Source organism: Ochlerotatus camptorhynchus, unplaced genomic scaffold, assembly GCF_037179485.1.
Source record: "Ochlerotatus camptorhynchus isolate MF236.1 unplaced genomic scaffold, CSIRO-AGI_Acam_v1.1 ptg000717l, whole genome shotgun sequence".
NCBI classification, from domain to species: domain Eukaryota; kingdom Metazoa; phylum Arthropoda; class Insecta; order Diptera; family Culicidae; genus Ochlerotatus; species Ochlerotatus camptorhynchus.
Window position 1 is genome coordinate 26,356 of NW_027041192.1, and position 9,934 is coordinate 36,289.

A 9,934-nucleotide genomic window follows, 5' to 3' on the forward strand; every position below is an offset into this window, starting at 1 on the left:
CCAGCGTACAGATAGTTGATATCGTTGTCTTCTTCAAAACTTCATCGTCTTGATCTAGTACCTGTGTGATGTCGCAATCCAAAAGTTTTGAACCAAATAAATAAATAATAAAAAAAAAATAACGGCTGGGGGGGGGGGGGGGGTTCTCCAGTATTCTGAGTAACAGGGATCTTTTATATGCTTTTGGTTTTACTAAATTCTATTTAACATGACAAAAGTTGCTTCCATTTTATTTTTTTCGCCATCTGAAAAAAATGGCAGCTCTCCTAAAATAATGTAGATTTCCATGTTTCAAACTTTAAATTAGCCCAAAATTAAGGAAAACATTTGATTTTCCTTAAGATTTTGACGCAGTTGGACCTATAGTTGCGGTAGTTTTCCTATAATAGTGGAACCCATAAGAAATCAATGCGTTCCACTATTATAGGAACCAAAGTTAGCAACTACAACTACTCACACACCACTGTGCCTTAGCAAAAAGTACGGTCGACTTGTTTCGTGCTCCGTTTATTTGGAAGTTTTCTCGCTATTCTCTGACGTAAATTATCAGTTTTTTCTCGCTTAGTGGTTCCTGGCATAATTCCCGGTAAATTTATCAAAAAGTTAGTTTTTTTCTGAGAAGAAAGTGTGTTTTCGGCATCATCGGAAGGAAAATTGTTTTTGCGATTGAAAATTCGCCAACCATCGGTGCGTGGTCACGCATACCTGCACACGGATCATCGTCATCAAGTGTCAGCATCTGCCTCCGCCAGCTGGGTGATATGCCGCCATGTTATTGAAACCAACATCTGAAACGTCACAATTCGCGTTGACGGCACCGTCGAAAAATTTTCTCTTCCAGCAAATATAGACAGTTTCATATGAGAATTTTCGGTGGAGTGAATGGATAGTACAAAGTTCGCCATGTTTCACGCACAGTCTGACGTTTGCTTATGGATTTTCTCATAGGAGCAAAGAGCTACAGAGTCGCCGTCAACGCCAATTCAAGTGTGAACCAAGGTTGCAAAGACTCATTTCAGCTAAAATAATGTTTTCGGAATAATAAAACCAAAAGATGGTATGATGGCATGTTTTACTTGTAACTTACAAGAAGAGGTTACAAAGTATGCGTTGGAAACATAAAACCTGTAAATTTTGCTTTCTATGAGTCACAATCAGCGATTTGCTGATCGCTGAGTGAGTGAGTGAGTGAGTGAGTGAGTGAGTTTGTGAAAAATCGCTGATTGTGACTCTCATGAAGTGAAATAAACAGGTTTAATATGTCAAACACATTCTTTGCAACCTCTTCTTGTATCCTACCAATTCAAAATTTGATCATGGCATCTAATTATTTCATAATTTAGAAAAACATTGTGTTAGCTGACATGAGTATTTGCAACCTTGGTGTGAACTGCAAAAATGGCGTGGCTGAATTGTCTTATTTTTATCAAATGAAATTATTTTCCCTTTTATGCCATATAAATGGTTGACTTCGTTGTAGAAAATCCGAAAATAATATTTTATGAGTTCTCAGTTTATTTTTCACAAAATGTAAGCAAAAATATTAAGAATATCTAAAATACCAGTCACACCTTTTTTGAAATTCTGGCTTGAATCTTCTATTTGTTTACAAATTATGAGCTGTCAGTGGGGTCCACGATTCTCGGGCCCGCAGCGATGTTAGCTCTTTTCAAGGCAAGGTAAACAAGATAGGGTTGCCACCTAGCTGGCCTCCGCATTTACACCGCTCATCTATCATCGTGTGTTCACCTGAGTGCCGACACCATACAAGCATACCACAACCAGAGTCAATGTTATAATAAGAGTCCCGCTAAGAGTGAAGCCAGAAGTACCAATCGAACTGTCAAGCGGGGTACCAAACAAGCAAAGTAAATAAACATTATTGTTCCCACAGCCAGTGAACTACAAGTATTGCATTCATTACTGACAATATTTTAGTAATTTTAGATGAAAAACGCTTCATTTAGTACATTGTGGTATTTATAAGTTATACCAAGCACTTGCGTGAACATTTTTCAGGATCTATAATTGTTTTTGTCACCCAGAAGCTCCGTTACCGACAAGAATTTTTTCACTTCTGAATGAAAGTCATCCGATGCTAGCGCAAAAAATCTGGTTGTCCTTTACTCCCGAGCAGGAGAAAATATCTAATGAATACATAATTCTGATCTGATACCAAAATTTGGTATTAACCAGCATGACATAAGAGGTAAAATGCCAAAGAATAATACCGAAAAATTACAGGCAACAAACTTTGTAAATACCAAAAATTGATATTTGGATACCAAAAGAATACCTGGGTGGTATTGTGTAGGTATAGCACTATCATAATTTGGTATTGGAACGGTATTGTGGGAACATTTTTTTGGTATTATTTTTTGGTATTTTACCTCATCCATACCAATTTAAAGTATCGAGATATTCGTTCCTGCTCGGGCTCTGACGAAAAATAAATCACAAACAGTGCTGCTTGTTCGCAACTTTTTCTCTTGGCGGGACTCTTATTATAACATCGAATCTGACCACAATGAAAACCACCTACACACGCGGATCGAAGATTATCTACGCTGCGCGTCACTACGCTGCTACTGTGTAATCGCTCAGTGGTAGTTTTATAAGATTATCAGATAAGTTTTTGTTCTTGTTTCTTTCTCTCACCCATCAGTTAAATAAAATTTTGTGTTTCTGTGTTTGTAGTGTTGTCTGTATATTGTGTCTGTGTGGGTTCGATTTTCGTTTCAGTGGTAGAACGTTTTGGGCTCCCACACAGAAAAAAATAAATTTTAATATTACATCTAAGAGGATGCATTTCAATCATGTCGAAAATCTCATGTAATTTTTATGGCCATAAAAATTAACAAATGCAGTAAAAGCAGCGTAATGTCAATTCATGCACTGTATTAATGATAATTTTGTCCTTTTTGCCAAGTAATATAACACCGTATTTTCGACACGATTGAAGTGCATCCACTTTGATGTGATACCAAATTAATTTTTTGCTGTGCACTAGTACGGCAAAATGGACATTTTGTCCGAAGACGACATGGAAGTTTTGTCGGAAGACAATTCCGGTTTGTCACCCGATGGCAAAAAGGTTGCAAACGTCTGTCATCCCAGAAATCAGATGATGCCATCCCTGGTTCGTCATCCATGGGACAGAAAAAAACCCTGATCGCGAGCCTACCCAGAAGACTCGACTGGCCCATGGGTTGTCTACTTTCAGTCCCAAAATAAACCTTTGAGTGTAATGCAAATTACTAATGATCTGACGAAGCGGTTCTTGGCCGTGACCGAAATCTCAAAGGTTAGGTACAATAAACTTCGTGTTGTCGTCTCTAATCTGAAGCAAGCTAACGAGATTGTTGCCTCCCAGCTCTTTACGCTCGAGTATAGAGTGTACATCCCAGCTCGTAATGTGGAGATCTGACCCCCGAGATCTTGGTGAAGCAGCCGGTTGGCCGTTTCAAGAACCCCTTACTTCCCACGATTGAGATACTGGAAGTCCAGAAGCTGGGCTCAGTATCTTTCAGCTAGGGTAAAAAGAGCTTTACCCCCACAAACTCGTTTCGGGTGACCTTTTCTGGTTCAGCCCTTCCTCACTACATCGAGTTGGGAAAACTTCGACTACCTGTGCGCTTGTTTGTTCCTTCCAAAACTGCAAACAGTTGGGACATACGGCCTCTCACTGTGGCAGTAAGACACACTGTTCCAAATGCGGGGAAAAGCACGAGAATGGCGCCGGCAGAGTCATTGCACCAAAATGCGTGTACTGTAAGGGAACTGCCCCTCTGGGTATCTCGTCGTGCCCGGCGTACAAACAACGCGAGGAGAAACTAGAACGCTCTCTTAAGGACCGTGCTAGGCAGTCTTTTGCTTAAGATAGTCACGCCATCGACCGACGAAAAAAAAATCCCATTGCTCTTTTGTCAGATGACGAGTGTGACTCTTACTTGGGAGGGGAATTCTCCAATTCAATTCAATTCTTCACGGAAACGAAGACGCATCCTTTCGCGGAAAGTTGCAGATAAGGAACCCCAAATCAGCTTGCCCAAATCAAGGAGTGGTGGAAAAAAGAAGGAACTCCTCCTGGTTTCCACATAACTTACTATAACCAGAGTTTTCCATCTCTCCCGGGGAAATCAAAAACTCCTGATAGCCCATTTTAAAGAACAGAAGCCCCTTCTTCATCTGGGCTGTTCTCATTTGATACATTGTGGATGGTATCCTCAAGTACCTCGATATTTTTGATCCTCTGAAAAGCATTGTTCTCGCAATGCTTCCTACTGTGAAGACCCTCTTGAAGCAATTGACATTGAAGTTGCCCCTCCTTGCAGCAATCATTTCCTTCGATGTATAATTTACCAAACGAGGTCGGAGATTTGATCAGTGTTGGAATTGTGGAATTGTCGAAGTCTTATTCCTAAATTAGACTCTTTTAAGTTTTTAGTTCACAATAATAATTGTGATGCATTTGCTCTTTGTGAAACAGGGCTCTCTTCAGATATCGATCTTCCTTTTTTATGATTTTAACATTATTCGAGTGGATCGTGAGGATTCGCGTGGAGATCAAAAAGTGGCATTCCTTCTATAGAGTGAATTTTCCACAATTTCCAGGTATTGAAGTTGTCGCATGTCAGGCTATTTTTAAAGGTAAGAGCAGTGGTGGCACGAGTCCTGGTGTTTAACATTTTTTCCTTAACATTTGATACTTTTTGCGATAACCATTTTGACGACACACAAAAACAAACTGGCAAGCGGCAAAAATGTCATAACATTTCTAAACTGTTTTCTGCCAGCGACAGAACATTTTCGCACAAAGAAGCAGACAAGACCGGCGGCGCGCGCGACATAAATTTATGTCGTGTAGAATTTTGCTGATTTCTGGCTAATTACTGCATTTATTTGATGTTTATTGCATGGAATTAAAAGATAAGAATGAAGACTGACCACTCATAAGCATTGATGTTAAAATTATGCGTAAATAAGGGAGTTGGTAATTTACTGTCACACGCAAGCCTGCAGCTAAAATTTCATTACAATAAACTGTTTGGAAAAATCAGGCTGCGAGATTTTATTTATTCTCTATCTCCGCTGTTCGCTTGGAATGTAGTTATAAACGGCCGCCCGTGTGCTGGCTGTTTTGTTTCGCTCTGGACGATGGTTTTTAAAAAAATGTACTGTTGCCACCTCTGGGTAAGAGCATTTGTATTGCTTTTGTTTATATTCCTCCTAGAGCCGTTGTTAATCTAAACAAACATTCAGATATCTGTTCGGTACTTCCTGCTCAACGGTTAATTGTGGGAGATTTTAATTCCCACGGTACAGGCTGGGGGAACTATATGATGACAACCGTTCTGCTTTGATATATGATCTCTGTGACAGCTTCAATATGACAATTAACAATGGAAAAGTAACACGTTTGGCCGGCCCATCCTCCAATGGAAGTAAATTAGACCTCACACTTTGCTCTAATCCATTATCGTTGGATTGCACGTAGAATGTGATCCAAGATACCCACGGTAGTGATCACTTGCCGATCAAAGTTTCAGTTGCCAGTGATTCAATCCGTCGGAAATCGTTACCCGTAATATCGATTGCACAAAGTTCAAGAAGAGGATAGAAGATGGACAGCGCGCTTCAAGCTCAAACTCGGCTGGTTCCAGGAACGTCTTTCCGTAGGAAACTTTCTCCCCCTTGGTGGGACCAGCAATGCACTGAGGTTTATCGTAAACATTCCGACACGTTTAAGCTTTCCGGAAACGTGGAACACCCGTACATTTCAAAGCGCACTCGAACACGAACCAAAAGAGCCTCATCAAAGTCAAGAAATGCGAATACTGGTTGCTTTCGGATTATCACGCGAAACGTCGATGAATACGCTGTGGAACGCGGCGCGAAGGATGCGTAACCGGTATTTAAACAACGAGAGCGAAGAGTACTCAGATAGTTGGATTCTCAAGTTCACGCGAAAATTATGTCCTGATTCTGTGCCGGCACAGATGATTCCTCGTGAAACGATGAATTCGGTGGACAAGATTAGCCAGCCTTTTTATATGCTGGAGCTCTCACTCGTGCTCCTTTTTGTGGCAATTCAGATCCAGGGGCTGATAGAATCAAGTTCAACTTGTTGAAGAACCTCCCAGACGGCGCATGTTGAACTTGTTTGGTCAGTTCCTCGAGCTCAATATTGTTCCGGTAGATTGAAGGCGGGTGAGAGTTATAGTCATTTAAAAGCCTGACAAACCCGCGTTGGATTGCAACTCGTACCGACACCCATCGCGATATTGTCGTGCATATGAAAATTGTTGGAGAAAATGTTCCTTTTTTGCTTGGACAAATGGGTTGAGATGAACCACCTTCTCTCAGATACTCAATTTGGTTTCCGTAGGGGTAAGGGATCGAACGACTGTCTTGTGTTGCTTTCCACAGAAATTCAGTTGGCTTTAGCAAAAAAAGAGCAAATGGCTTCTCTGTGTTCTTGGATATCAAGGGGGCTTTTGATTCAGTTTCAGTTGAAGTCCTTTCAGACAAACTCCACGCTTGTTGTCTTTCTCCATTAATCAATAACTTTGCTGTCAGAGGAACATATGAGCTTTTCTCTTGGAAACTCTAGAGCTTCACGATTTAGTTACATGGGTCTTCCCCAGGACTCATGTTTAAGCCCCCTTTTGTATAATTTCTACGTCAAAGAAATTGATAATTGGGTTCTTTAAGGGTATTGAGGTAATCTGCTTTAAAAATAGAACCCAAATCCAAAATTTCATCAATTTTGGTACACTGGAACTATTTTAAATAAGTACGATTACATTTGCAAAAATTACCACCTTAGGGCCCCTCGGTGGCACTTTGCATGGCAGCGAGCTGTCAGTCTGTTAGTTTAGTGTCAAACAGTGACGTTATTATTTTGCTTTATACACTGGAGTCGCTTTTTACGCGGGTGATACGTCCCGCGTAAAAAAAAACCGCGTAAAAAAAACCGCGTAAATTCCGGAATCCGCGTAAAAAAAACCGCGTAAATTCCGAAATCCGCGTAAAAAAAACCGCGTAAAAAAGACCGTGTAAGAAAAAAACCGCGTAAAAAGCGATATACCGCGTCAATTCTGAAATCCGCGTAAAAAAAACCAAAATCCGCGTAAAAATTAACCGCGTAAATTCCGGAATCCGCGTAAAAAAAAACGTGTAAATTCCGAAATCCGCGTGAAAAAAAAACGTGTAAAAAAACCGCGTAAAAAGCGACTCCAGTGTATATTGATTTAAAAATCGAGATGAAAATGTATGTTTTCGAAAAAAGATATCGCTGTACTCAGAAAACGAAGCTCTTTCAGATGATGATGAAAAACCGATACATTTAAAAAAATTAAAGAATCCAATTGTTTTAGTGACAACTACACGTTGAGACAACTTGCAGATGACGGCGTAGTGTCTGTCACAGGGCCCAAAGGGGTCGACCTGCAAGGACCCTTACAGGATACCTTAGACAGGTTGTCTACTTGGGCTATTCAGCTAGGTATCGAATTCTCCACGGAGAAAACTGAGTTAGCTTTTTTTCTAGGAAGCATTGAGTATCTGAAGCGGAAATGCCAACATCATCAATTTTCTCCGATCAATTATCGGAACGTGGTGGGGAGCTTATCCGCAAGATCTTCTAACGTTGTACCTGACAACGATTTTATCGGCAGCAGAGCATCATCGTTCCATGATTGCTCCGTAAATTTTCGCTGCAAAGTTTGGCCAAGTTGATTCCCCAAGATCGTTCTTCACAGATGGATCACTAATAGAGGTGTCAGCTGGTTCTGGTATTTATAACGAATTTCATAGCGCCTCTCGAATGCTTCAAGCTCCTTGTTCCATATATGTTGCTGAGCTGGCGGCAATACATTATACGCTAGAAACTATCACCTCACTTGCACCAGATCATTATTTTATTTTTACGGATAGTCTCAGTTCTGTCGAGGCTATTCGCTCCATGAGGCCGGTAAAGCACTCCTCGTATTTTCTCATGAAAATACGAGCGCTTCTAAGTGCTTTATCTTTAAGATCATTTGTCATCACCTTTACATGGATCCCATCTCATTGCTCGATTCCGGGCAATGAGAAGGCGGACTCACTTGCAAAGGTGGTCGCTGTGAAAGGCGATATTTACGATCGACAAATCGCCTACAACGAATTTTTCTTCATTTATAGTCAACAGTCACTCGCCAGCTGGAAAATAAAAGGAGTGAACGCTGAAAATGTATTTTCGTTATTTCTTTGAAAACCGTTTCGTAAAAATGAATATCGTACATAAAACATATAGGGGAATTTACGTATTCTCGGCAACCTAAGCAGCGACCTTCTTTCTATAGCCTTTTTCTCTATGGAACGCACACATATGCAACATTGGTTTGTTTACAATCTTTTGCTGCCAGCTGCTCTAACAATTTCAGTCGAAAGAATTGTCAAAAACTGTTTTGAAACGCTTTTACAAAGCTCCAATCTTCTCTAGTGAGAGCGAGTATTGTCGGCAACCAGTTTTTCTTCGGCAACCGTTTCATTTGAACTGCATGTAAATCTGCTGTTCTATTATCGGCAACTCGAAATCAGCTACAATTTGTAGAGCATGTGTTTCATTTCAAGAAAACCCTGCTAGATTGCTTTTTCTCAGTGGTAAAAATATAGTCAAATTGAAGCTGAAAGCATAAAGAATCGTTTGCATCCATTCAGTGAAGTGTTTTCGTAAGAAAATCCAGTGAAAATAGTGTTTCAATTTGGGTTGCCGAAAATAGTCTGTCATGCCGAAGCCGTCATTTCCCCTATTTTATAAATGGTACGAAACATTCGTTTTTTCTGTCATCCGGCGCAATGCTGATATTACGCCTTATTCGTTTAATATACAAATTCAACTTCGTACAATCAAACCAACAACTGCGCTTCTTGTTTCCTATAAAGTAGTGATTGTGTGTTGGAGATGGGATACTTTTTTTCTTGAAATTATGTCGGTTTGACCAATACATGCAAGCTACCATAATAAATCAAGTTACTGGTCGCGGTGGTCTTAAAATGAGTGTGAATTTCATTTATTTGCCTTATGAAAAATAATGTTTAGAAAAAAATAATAAATCGGAGCAGATTGGAACCAGAAAATGGACGTTGAGGTTAGGGGCCCCGTGTGTTAACCACTCGTCTTTCAACGCTTGGGAAATTGAAATGGTTAAAGGCGTATAGCCGTATAAGAGCTACCTCATGCTACCCGCAAATCATGCATAAGTCACGCTTATGAAATTCATGTATATTGTTCATAAGTCGAGTGTATGTCAGAAAAAAAAAATACATGCAAGCAGCAGAAAAAGCAAACGAAATCGAATAACCGTTCCATGAGTGCTTCTTATTTGCCTTTAGCGCTACCATTACTCGTACGATGGCTGTATGTATTCGATCATCCCTAAGGTGTCGAAGTATCCTTGATTTAAAGGGTTGGAGGTGGGTCGAGACTTCATTCGTGTGATGTTTCGCCTCACGTCCAATCACTATTCGCTAAGCGCTCACTTGTTCCGTGTTGGGCTGGGGGACTGCAATATCTGTCAATGTGGACAAGGCTACCAGGACGCAGATCACATTATTTGGTCATGTTCATGAACATCCGGAAAAGTTGAAACGCTTTGCTTTTTTTTTAGGAAAACAAAATTTACTATGTGAAATACTTTTGTACTGTATATAGCAAAATGTACAAAAACCAAATATCGAAATAAATTTTGAAAAGAATAAAAAAAATAAAAGAGAAAATTATTGTAGAGCCAATTAGACGACCACTAGGGGCCCAAAACTAGTACACTTACCCCAATTCTTTAAGCAAGAGTGTCGTTTGTGGCCGTACAATCACGCTTTTCATAGGTATTATTGTATGTTTTATTTGATTTCATCATGAAAATATAATAATCAATTATTGTCTGAATGC